The sequence below is a fragment of the Nycticebus coucang genome, chromosome 12, assembly GCF_027406575.1.
Source record: "Nycticebus coucang isolate mNycCou1 chromosome 12, mNycCou1.pri, whole genome shotgun sequence".
Classification (NCBI taxonomy): domain Eukaryota; kingdom Metazoa; phylum Chordata; class Mammalia; order Primates; family Lorisidae; genus Nycticebus; species Nycticebus coucang.
Window position 1 is genome coordinate 108,150,898 of NC_069791.1, and position 12,089 is coordinate 108,162,986.

Consider the following 12,089-nt stretch of genomic DNA (forward strand, 5'->3'; position numbering starts at 1 on the left):
ACCCAGGCTGGAGAACTAGTGCAATTTTCCACAGGGGAGGAAGAACTATCCTGTCTATTGGGAGGGAGAAGGGTGGCTGGTGCACAGAGAAGGGGTGCAGTCTGCTCAAAGGTCACCCAGGGTCTGCGGCTGCTGTGAGGCTCAAAGGCAGCTGAGTAGAGCTTGGTAGCACCTCCCATCTTGCTTGGAAAATTCTCTGCAACCTTAGGAAGGCTCTGGCCACAGCTAAACTACTCAGAAGCCCCACACAGCTCCTCCTCCCAGGACATGGCACTATCTCCAAGGCCTGCTCCCTTGGAAGGTCCCCATTCCCCATTCCCCATTCCCTTCTCTGTGTCCGCCTGGGTACCAGGTCTCTGCATGTCCAACCCCCTTACAGCCCCCAGAAGTCCTGCTCCACTCAGGTCTGAGCCTATCCTTACGAGCTCAGACTATTCCCTCTACAAACTTCACTGAGCATCAAATAGAAATTGTATACTAACCCATTAACTGTCACATGAGTTGTATTTAACTCATGCTAGTTTTGAGCCTGAGGCCTTGTGAAGCTGTAAAACCTTTTCTCATTTTTTCCTGCTGTCAATAGGCACATCCCCCCCTCCTCCTGTTGCCCTGCTCCAGCTGCCCACCCAAGCATGCCATGAGTGCTGGACTGTGTTCTTTGATTACCATAACTTTTTTTTTTGGAGACAGTCTCATTATGTCATCCTTGGTAGAGTGCCGTGGTGTCATAGCTCACAGCAACCTCAAACTCTTGGGCTTAAGCAATGCCTCAGTCTCCCAAGTAGCTGGGACTATAAGAGCCTGCCACAACCCCCGGCTATTTTTTTTGTTGTGGTTGTCACTGTTATTTAGCAGGCCCGGGCTGGGTTCAAACCCACCAGCCCTGGTGTATGTGGCCAGCGCCCTTTACCATAACTTCTGATTGCGTGTTTCCCCTTAAAATCTATACCATAGTATGCGGTGACATGACATTTTACACACACTTGGGTATGATTCAGAGGTTGTCATCTAGGACCACCGAAGGTCCACTCCAGATATAAGTAAATACTTGTGGAATGACTCAATTCTCAGAAACAAATTCTATTAAGTATGTCACATACAAATCATATGAGGTACAGTATAAAAATTGATTCAAGCCCTGTGTGAGTTGCATATAACTCACACACAAAATAAAAAATAATAAATTTATCATTAACTTCGAAAGGATCATTTTGTTTTGAAGTCTTTATTCTATTTTCATATTAAAACATCGTGGCCCTGGGGCACTCAACTTGTTAAACATGTAAAGTGTATTGTTCAACAGGGCACCACTTTTTTTTTTTTTAATTGTTGGGGATTCATTGAGGGTACAATAAGCCAGGTTACACTGATTGCAATTGTTAGGTAAAGTCCCTCTTGCAATCATGTCTTGCCCCCATAAAGTGTGACACACACCAAGGCCCCACCCCCCCTCCCTCCGTCCCTCTTTCTGCTTCCCCCCCCATAACCTTAATTGTCATTAATTGTCCTCATATCAAAATTGAGTACATAGGATTCATGCTTCTCCATTCTTGTGATGCTTTACTAAGAATAATGTCTTCCACTTCCATCCAGGTTAATACGAAGGATGTAAAGTCTCCATTTTTTTTAATGGCTGAATAGTATTCCATGGTATACATATACCACAGCTTGTTAATCCATTCCTGGGTTGGTGGGCATTTAGGCTGTTTCCACATTTTGGCAATTGTAAATTGAGCTGCAATAAACAGTCTAGTACAAGTGTCCTTATGATAAAAGGATTTTTTTCCTTCTGGGTAGATGCCCAGTAATGGGATTGCAGGATCAAATGGGAGGTCTAGCTTGAGTGCTTTGAGGTTTCCCCATACTTCCTTCCAGAAAGGTTGTACTAGTTTGCAGTCCCACCAGCAGTGTAAAAGTGTTCCCTTCTCTCCACATCCACGCCAGCATCTGCAGTTTTGAGATTTTGTGATGTGGGCCATTCTCACTGGGGTTAGATGATATCTCAGGGTTGTTTTGATTTGCATTTCTCTAACATATAGAGATGATGAATACTTTTTCATGTGTTTGTTAGCCATTCGTCTGTCATCTTTAGAGAAAGTTCTATTCATGTCTCTTGCCCATTGATATATGGGATTGTTGGCTTTTTTCATGTGGATTAATTTGAGTTCTCTATAGATCCTAGTTATCAAGCTTTTGTCTGATTAAAAATATGCAAATATCCTTTCCCATTGTGTAGGTTGTCTCTTTGCTTTGGTTATTGTCTCCTTAGCTGTACAGAAGCTTTTCAGTTTAATGAAGTCCCATTTGTTTATTTTTGTTGTTGTTGCAATTGCCATGGCAGTCTTCTTCATGAAGTCTTTCCCCAGGCCAATATCTTCCAGTGTTTTTCCTATGCTTTCTTGGAGGATTTTTATTGTTTCGTGCCTTAAATTTAAGTCCTTTATCCATCTTGAATCAATTTTTGTGAGTGGGGAAAGGTGTGGGTCCAGTTTCAGTCTTTTACATGTAGACATCCAGTTCTCCCAACACCATTTATTGAATAGGGAGTCTTTCCCCCAAGGTATGCTCTTGTTTGGTTTATCGAAGATTAGGTGAGGGCACCACTTTTTTAAAGAGACACAGTCTTACTATGTCGCCCAGGCTGGACTTGAACCCTGTCCTCCTATGTCTGCCTTGAAGTGGTGGGAGTCTCAGACTGGCTGGGACTACAGGTATACACTACAGGTGCCCAGCTTGTAACAGGGCGTTATTGACATTTGGGTGAGGACAATTCTTAGATATGGGGGACTATTCTGGGCACTGCATGTTTAACAGCATCCTTGTGGCCTGACCATTAAAAATGTCAGTAGCAATCCCAGACACTGTGACAACTAAAATGCTCCCATCTCCATCTCTAAGGGCCACCTAAGAGAACAGGACTCTCCTGCTGAGAAATGTGCATCTCTCCAATTGAAAGGCCAAGACACTGAGGTTCCAAGAATCCAAGTGATCTGCCTAAAGCTGCACAACTGTGAGAGATGAAGCTGGCACTGGTTTAGTGATAATGATGGGAATCCTGAGCTCTTACTGTGTGCCATGAGCCTATAGCAGAGGCAGCAGGTACCTCACCATTCCCTCCACTCACTTTGGGCATGCTGACCTGGCACCTGGCACCTTCTACCTGCAGAGCCTGCCTGGGGTCTTCATTTGCCTCCAGAGCCTTCTTGGCCCCAGGCTGGAAGTGCAGACATAGCTAATGTCTTCCAAGAGCTGCCTGGTGTCCTGCAACCTGGAGCAGAATTATTTATTCGGAGTTATCCTCATGGGTACTCACTGTAGCAATCACTAAGCCCGGTTGGGGGTGGTGGTGGTGGTGGTGTCCTTAAGCCCATCTCAGACTTGTGTGTCCAGGGCTTTAGAGACGATAAAATATCAGCCAGTGAGGAACTCATTCCACCCCAATCCTTGTGACTACTAACAGCGGCCTGAACAAAGTCCCAGCTGAATTCCTCTGTTTTCATTGTGGTTACCTGTAGGGTCACCTATTTATGGCATGTGATGCCAGGTTTCCATTTCTGGTGGTTTCTCTCTTTTTAAAGCATTTCTTTCTTTCTTTTCTTTTTTTGAGACGAAGCCTCAAGCTGTCACCCTGGGTAGAGGGCCGTGGCATTACAGCTCACAGCAACCTCCAACTCCTGGGCTCAAGTGATTCTCCTGCCTCTGCCTCCCAAGTAGCTGGGACTACAGGCGCCCGCCAACATCCAGCTATTTTTTGGTTGCAGCCATCATTGTTGTTTGGCAGGCCTGAGCTGGATTCGAACCCGCCAGCTCAGGTGTATGTGGCTGGTGCCTTAGCTGCTTGAGAGACACACACACACACACACACACACACACACACACACACACACACACGGCGGCGCCTGTGGCTCAGTGAGTAGGGCGCTGGCCCCATATACCGAGGGTGATGGGTTCAAACCCACCCCGGCCAAACTGCAACAAAAAAATAACTGGGCGTTGTAGCGGGCACCTGTGGTCCCAGCTACTTGGGAGGCTGAGGCAAGAGAATCACCTAAGCCCAAGAGCTGGAGGTTGCTGTGAGCTGGGATGCCACAGCATTCTACTGAGGGTGACAAAGTGAAACTCTGTAAGAAAAAAAAAATTATTTCATTTAAAAAAGAGCTGAGCCAGGCATGATGACTCACACCTGTAATCCCAGCACTTTGGGAGGCAGGAGGATCACTCGAGCCCAGGGGTTTGAGGTTATAGTGAGCTATGATGGCCACCGCACTCTAACCTGGGGAACAGACTTGAGACTGTTCAACTCTGTTCTATAATAAACAAACAAACAAACAAAGAAGCCAATTTAAAGAAAACAACTGGCCAGGTGCAGTGGCTCAGGCCTGTAATCTAGCACTGAGAGGCCAAGGTGGGAGGATCGCTTTGAAGGATCCAGTGACGCCATGACACCATTTTGGGCTTTTTTTTTGGATTTCATCCTCCATTTTTTTTTTTTTAGTTTTCATCCTCCATTTTTAGAAAACCTGAAAGCTCCCTATCTTCCAGAATGCATCCCTATAGGTTATCACTATAACCTCAGTTTCGTTTCTCCTAGTTTTGTTTTTTAGTAAACCACACCCCTCCCTATCTCCCAGAATGTGTCTCTATCTCCTGAAGTGCCTCCGCCATCCCCCTCCCCCAACCCAATAAGCCTTAAACTCTAGTATAGGCACAAGAAATAACCAATCCAAGGGCCACACGTTGCTTCCCACACCCCTCACCCCATATCCCCCTCATAAAAACCCTGCGTGCTGCGAGCATGGGGCTCTCGGTCCCAGCTGCGTCTGGGGGTGCCGACAGCCCAGGCCCAAGCTTGAATGAACACCCTCGTGTGATTGCATCGGTGTCTGGCTCTCTCGTGTGGTCATTGGGGACACTGATTCTTGGGTGTAACAGCTTAAGCTCAGGAGTTTGACACCAGCCTGAGCAAGAGTAAGATCCTGTCTCCACTAAAAATAGAAAAAAAAACAGCCAGGTGCCTATAGTCCCAGCTATTCAGAAGTCTGAGGAAGAAAGATTGCTTGATCCCAGGAGTTTGAGGTTGCTGTGAGCTAGGCTGATGCCATGGCATTCTAGCCTGGGCAACAGAATGAGACTCTGTCTTGGGGAAAAAAAAAGAAAAGAAGGCACCACCTGTGGCTCAAAGGAGTAGGGCGGCGGCCCCATATGCTGGAGGTGGCTGGTTCAAACCCAGCCCTGGCCATAAACTGCAAAAAAAAGAAAAGAAAACCAACTATATTAATACTAGTTCAGGTGTTAGGCAGATACAGCAAAAAATGCTGACAATGTTGTGTAAGGTTTGAGAGACCCTGATCCAAGTGGATCCCAGTGTCCCACTGCTGAGAATGAAAGGGCCCAGAGAGGGCAGTGATTTCTGTCCAAAGTCACAGAGTGAGCTGAGGACAGAGACAGGATCTCAGGTTTCTGTGTCTATGGCTAGAGGATGCCCTGGGACACAGGTCAGCTTTCATCCGTCACCCGCAGAGCGGTTAGGGATCAATCCTTTCATTCCTTCGACTTGCAACTAGAGTGTTGGCAAACCTCCAAATGAAAATTGTGACAATACACTTATTAAGCATGTACTTTATATTCATCTGGTACTGACTACTCATGTCTTAGCTTCTTTATTCCTCAAAACAACCCTAGGAGGTAGGGCCAAGTAGGACCATTATCCTTGCATTTCAGATGGAGCTCAGAGAGGTTAAGTAAGTTATGCAAATTCACAGGTCATAAATGGCAGAGCCAGGACTTGAACCTGTGGTCTGGCCTCAAAGCCTCAACTCCTCTGAGCACCCTTTCCTCCCAGGCATGAGGAGTGCCAGGCTGAAAAGCACCCTAGAGATATAGCTCATAAAATCCATGGCAGTAGGTTCCCCAGCTTTCTAATACCATTTAAGCATGACAGACAATTCATTAACTTTTAGCTTCTTTTTTTTTGTAGAGACAGAGTCTCACTTTATGGCCCTTGGTAGAGTGCCGTGGCCTCACACAGCTCACAGCAACCTCCAACTCCTAGGCTTAGGTGATTCTCCTGCCTCAGTCTCCCGAGTAGCTGGGACTACAGGCATCCGCCACAACACCCAGCTATTTTTTGGTTGCAGTTTGGTCAGGGCTGGGTTTGAACCCGCCACCCTGGGCATATGGGGCTGGCGCCCTACCAACTGAGCCACAGGCGCCGCCTAGCTTCTTTTTTCTTTTCTTTCTGAAACCCTAACCTTTCATTCCAGGTCACTGCCTGGCGTTATGCAGATTGAGTGCCTGACTGGCTTGCTCCTATAGTCAGTACTCGATCCACTTTAAGGAGCAATGTCTCAGCTCGATATCTCTGCAGAGAAGCTGCCTGGTTCAGAATTTGGCTTAAGTGAGAAAACGGCCCTAGCATCTTACAGGAGCTGGTGGGTGATGCTCTGGGGATTCTTTCCTGCAGTTCAGCGGCCCACTGTCCTATTCCCTGGGAGTAAGTTCTGGAATCAGCATGTCTGGGCTAATCTCAGCTTATCCCTTCCTCACTGTTTGACCCCAGGCAAGTCACCCAATCTCTCTGGGCCTATTTCCTCATCTGGAAATGGGGACGATGTCCCCTCCATGTGCAGTTAATCTCAGTTAAGTGCCTGGTAATACCCAGTACATGGTGCCTCTGTCCCTCCTTATCCCCACCTGTTCCCAAGTGGAAATCAATAGTCCAGTGAAGCTTTTTCAGGGCCAGGGCCTTCTGAAAGCAGCAGCACTTTCCCTGCTCTGAAGACCTTGCCTTTTAGAAACCCACTGCTCATTTCTTTGTGAAGACCCTTGGTCCACACAATGTGCCTCTGGCTGGTCACTGCCCAAGACTCTGTGAGACCTTTCGAGGGGTAGCATTTGCCTAACACTTTCATTGAAGTGTGGCCACACCCAGGAACCACCTGGACTATGATTTACTTAGAATTTATGTCACTATCATGAGTACAAACCACCATCGTTTGTCATAAACAGAAGGCAATGCTAAAAATACAGTGAAAATGAAACCATTAATCTAGCACGATACCCCTGGCCTGCAAAACTGAGCCAGAAGCCAGTCAAAAGGGGAAAGTAGTAAATGTTCAGGAGGCCTCAGGGGCCCTGAAAGCCCATCTCCCTCTGGCTCCTGCCACCATGTATTCACTGCCTCCCTGGGACAGGGTGTGTAGCCAGGAGGCCCAACACTGTCACCTCATAGATGGGTATCTGGGGTGAGTCATGGAACCTCCCTAAGCCTCAGTTTCCCTCCTTGTCTAATGCAATCCTGCTCAGTCAGCATCACTGAAGCTCAGGGGAAGCTATGGAGATGTGAGAGGTGGGAAAGGCAGTTATTTTTAACCACCCAGCCAAGCCCCCTGCCAGGAAAGAATCCCAAGAATGAAGTCTTACTGGCATAAGCTCCATCCACCCCAGGCTTGGGACACTGGATCACAGCTGAGAGGTACCGCATCACTCTGGACTCACAGGGTACCAATTATCCCCACCCTTAATCTGCTTCAAAGGCTGCCCACATAGACACACCCTCTTTGGTGACTGGCTGTCAAGAGTAAGGGTGCCCTAGGAAAGGGGAAGGGCTTCCTGGGCTGGAGCCCCTCTAGGTCTGCCACACCATGAACACTGACTACATCATTAATTAAGCAGTGACCACATGCCATCCACCATCCCATTCCATCTATTAATAATTTGCACAAGCAGGGCTTGGTGGCTCGTGCCTATAATCCTAGATACTTGGCAGGAGGATGGCTTGAGGTCAAGAGCTCAAGATCAGCCTGAGCAAGAGCAAGACCCTGTCTCTACAAAAATAGAAAAAAAATTAGCCAGCCATGGCGGCGGACACCTGTAGTCCTAGCTACTCAGCTACTCGGGAGGCTGAGGGAGGAGGATCACTTAAACTGAGGAGTTTAAGGGTACAGTGAGCTATGATACCACTGCATTCTAGTCTGGGCAAGAGAGTGAGACCCTGTCTCAAAAAATAATATGCACAAGTCTATAGGCAGTTATTGCTGTTATCCCTATTTTACAGAGGAGACTGAGGCTTGGGGAGGTGAAGTCACTTGTCAGAGGTGTTGGTGGAGCTAAGATTTAAAATAAAATGTATCTGACTCCAAAGCCTCTAAGGCAACAATTTTAGTGGGTACATGGATGTGGCCACATACTCAGTGAACAAGTGATTCACTTCTCAGTTCTTGATTGATCCTTATGATTACTTAAAGGAGAAAGTTCCAGTTTGGTGCTGGTATAGCTTTATCTCCTGGCAGTGACGAAGCTCTCTTTTCAACAAAGAGGGAACAGGTCATATGGGCCCTCGGTCCTTAGCTGGCTTCAGTACTTGGCCAAAACTTAACAACTGTGGCACTCACTATCTTTTTTTCCATACCAAGTGGTAATAGTTTTCTCTTTACAGTGACATAAAAACTCTTTTTAAAATAAATTCACAAAGAAGAGGAGAAGTTGGGCACGATGGCCTGTAACACCAAGACTCCATAAGGCCTTCCAGAGAACGGCATTTTGCCAAACACCTTTATCCACGTCTGGCTACATCCAAGAACCACCTGGACTATTATTTACTTAGCATTTTAAATAGGACAGGCAGCACTTTTTAAAACTCAAATATTTAAAAGGAACCTTTATATCACTATTGCGAATTAAAAACAAACAAACATAATTTGTCATAAACAGAAGGCGACGTTAAAAATACAATGAAAATGAAATCATTAACTCCAGATGGATACCTCTAGCCTGTGAAACTTAGCAGAAGCCCGTTTTACTCTCAGCTACTTGGAAAGCTGAAGTGGGAGGATCACTTAACACCTAGGAGTTCAAAGCCAACCTGGGCAACATAATAAGACCCCGTCTCTAATTCTTAAAAAGTTTTTTTGGGTAGCGCCTGTGGCTCAGTGAGTAGGGTACCAGCCCCATATACCGAGGGTGGCGGGTTCAAACCCAGCCTCGGCTGAACTGCAACCAAAAAATAGCCAGGCATTGTGGCGGGTGCCTGTAGTCCCAGCTGCTCGGGAGGCTGAGGCAGAAGAATCGCGGAAGCCCAAGAGCTGGAGGTTGCTGTGAGTCCTGTGACGTCATGGCACTCTACTGAAGGCGGTAAAGTGAGACTCTGTCTCTACAAAAAAAAAATAATAATAAAATAAAAAGTTTTTCACAAAGTAAACTTTTTCCAAACGAAACACTAAGGCTAGAATATTTCCTCTTAAACTATAAAGGGAAACATAGTAACTTAACAGTGGAGAGATGTGGCAGACACCACCTAAGCCAAGTGATCAAAGTTAACATGACCAAGAATGGGACAGACAGCACGCGTCTCTCCGTAACATGTACTGAGAAGGACATACACTTGCTTCTGTGGTATTTCTGCCGAGACATGTCCTCTGAATCTAACCTTGAGAATCAACACCAGACAAACCCAAATTGGGAGACAGTCTACAAAACACCAGACTTGTACTCTTCAAAAATGTTAACATCACAAAAGATAAAAAGACAGGCTGAGGAGCTGTTCCAAACTGAAGAAGGCTAATACGAACGGTGATCTGATTCGATCCTGGACCTCAGCTCGCTTTGTTCTTGTTCACTAAAGGACACAATGGGACAAGTGATAAAACTTGAATGATATTGTAGATTAGATTGGTCATAGCACAATATTAAGTTAAATTTGCTGATTGTGACAACTGTTTCATGGTTACTGGTATATAAATAAGTTCTTGTTCTAAGGAAATAAAGACTCAAATATTGAGGAGTAAAAGAGCATAAAGCCTATACCTCTTTTTTCCAAATGGCTCGATAAATAATTATACACATATGCACTGTGTATATACATACATATGTGCATATTTTACATACAAAGAAAAGAGAAAACACGCATTTTGTGCATAAGCAAAATGTTAACTCGTGCAATTGATGCATTAGGTGAAGGGTACATGGGAATTCTTTGTTCCCTACTTACTTTTCTGACATGAGAAATTAAAAAAATTCAGAAATAAGGAGGAAGAGTGCATATGAGACTGGCCTGGTACAAACTGTGAGTTGGTATTCCGAGGTTAAGGATTGGGAGACCCTCACTAGAGGCCCCGTCAAACCTTGTTGTTGTAGCAAGACACCATGCTGGGAGTCCTACTTGGGTTTATTTCCTTGGCCCGTCATTTTGCCATCTGGGTCTCAGTTTTTATTTGTGAGATAGGGATAAAAATATCCGTCCCCCTTATCATTATCTTAGGTTTCTCAAAAGCAGACTACACTTTCGGAAGCTGTGGGGAGAAAGACAGCTGATCAACCAGAAATAATGAAAGTCAATAGGTCTCACTTTCTTAGTTTGGCAAAATACACACGAGGGTTGTGAGGGCGTGGTGTCAGTCCTGCCTGTTTCTTGGCTGAGATCTCCAGTTTGTATAACTCAGGGCCAAGGGAGTGGGGTCCCTGACATCTCACTGTCTTGAGAGACATGTTGGAGTCTTCTCCTGTCCAAGAGGCAGTGAGCACTGGCATATTTCTGTGGCCATGCCCTTCTGGGTGGGCCTCATGTCAGGAACACAGCTGTAGAGTCAGCCAGGCCTACAGGTGCCCCTGCCTGTCATGCCACCACTGTGTGTCTCTCATCTGGATGACAGCCACAGCCTCCTGGTCTGGTTTCTTGTATATGCCCTGACACCTGCCTATAGATCTCCCATAGTTCGAGTCTGATTATGTCCTCATGGAAGGTTTGGGTTTCTAAGCTGGGCAGCGACATGCCTATTGGGTGTTCTGCTGATAGCAGAGGCCACAGATTGGCAAGGAGGGATGAGGGCAGGTACCAGTCGGGAGATAAATGAGGCGAAACCATGTAACAAGACAGACCACTGAGTGTGGTTACCCTTAGCTCCAAATCTGAGTTGCAACAGGCCAGGCCATATTGACTCTGGCAGCGACAGTCCCCAGTGTCTGTGTCTGTAGCCGTGGACAGCTCCTCTCCCACAACCCCTCCTGTGTGCCAAGAGGAGGCTGGCAGGCACCAGCCACTTTCATTAAGAAGTGGGACAAACCAACCCAGCTGAGCTGCCTTTGTACCACAACTGCTGGGACCTGAGAATGCTCCCTGGCTTCCCGGCTAGCTCAGTGGCCCTTCCTCCCCATTCCCAATCCCTGTTCCTGAGCAATAATTAACACTCTAGGAAAATGAAGAGCCAGTTCTCCAGAGCTCTGAATCTGGTGCCCTGAGAACCACAGAGCAGTGGGAATGGTGTCCCAAGGGTCCTGGGGCTGGGAAGGCAGGTGGGAAATCTCTCCCAGGTAGGCCAAACTAGGATTTCCCTGGCACTCAGGCAGCCAGTCCTCTTTTGCTCATCATAGGATCTAAATATTCATGCATGAATGTAGGTGCAGCATTCACAGGGGTCTGTGTGTACACATTTTCCCATTATATCTATTAATAAGAAGGGAGAGTTTCATTATCTCCCTATTTTATAGCAGTAGTAACTGAAGCACAGAGGTTAAGTAGCATGCCCAAGGTCACAGCTAGTCTAGGTTCTGAACCCAGATAATCTGAATTTAGAGTCACTGCATTGATTTGTGCAGAACGCAAGTAACCATATGAGAACCGTGAAAGAGAGCAAGATTTGACTACTTATGTTCCCCTGCTTATGGAAAGGGGCCCAGAGATAAGGTCCCATTAGGTCATCTTGGGATCTTTCTCACAGGCTTTCCTGCCATTGGCCATCCCCCAACACATCCCTTGGGACTGGGCTTCCTGGGCACGTGGGGCCAAGGCCTCCTTGGCTTGGATTTGGGATTGGAGAGGAAGGAATGCTGTGCATGGCCCCCGTCCTCCCCCAGGCCTAGGTCTGTCTCACAGCCCCAGGTCCCCACTTCCCAGGGCCGGGCCGTATGATTCCAAGAGCTTTACAAGGGTGTCCTTGAGAGATACTTCCTGGTGTTTCTGCTCAAACAGCGTTTGCTGCAAAATATGTTGAAGCATTTGGGCTTTGGTTTTCAGTTCAGAATATGCCAATGTTTTCATTTGGAAGGGGAAGTGTTTCTGTTTATATGGTAAAGAGATAAAATAAGACGTTTTT

At 46.5% G+C, this 12,089-nt stretch overlaps 1 protein-coding gene across 4 annotated transcripts in view; it reads right to left on the minus strand.

Annotated features, from left to right (window-relative positions):
- Positions 1 to 12,089, minus strand: part of DEXI (Dexi homolog) — an 86,571-nt gene that overhangs the window by 71,056 nt on the left and 3,426 nt on the right. The window contains exon 2 of one of the 4 annotated variants that reach the window (XM_053554144.1): positions 6,247 to 9,151. The exons of the other annotated variants lie outside the window; for them this stretch is intronic. The gene's annotated coding sequence lies outside the window, so the exon portion shown is untranslated. Of the gene's footprint in view, positions 1 to 6,246; positions 9,152 to 12,089 lie in introns of those variants that run through there. 4 annotated transcript variants of the gene reach the window in all.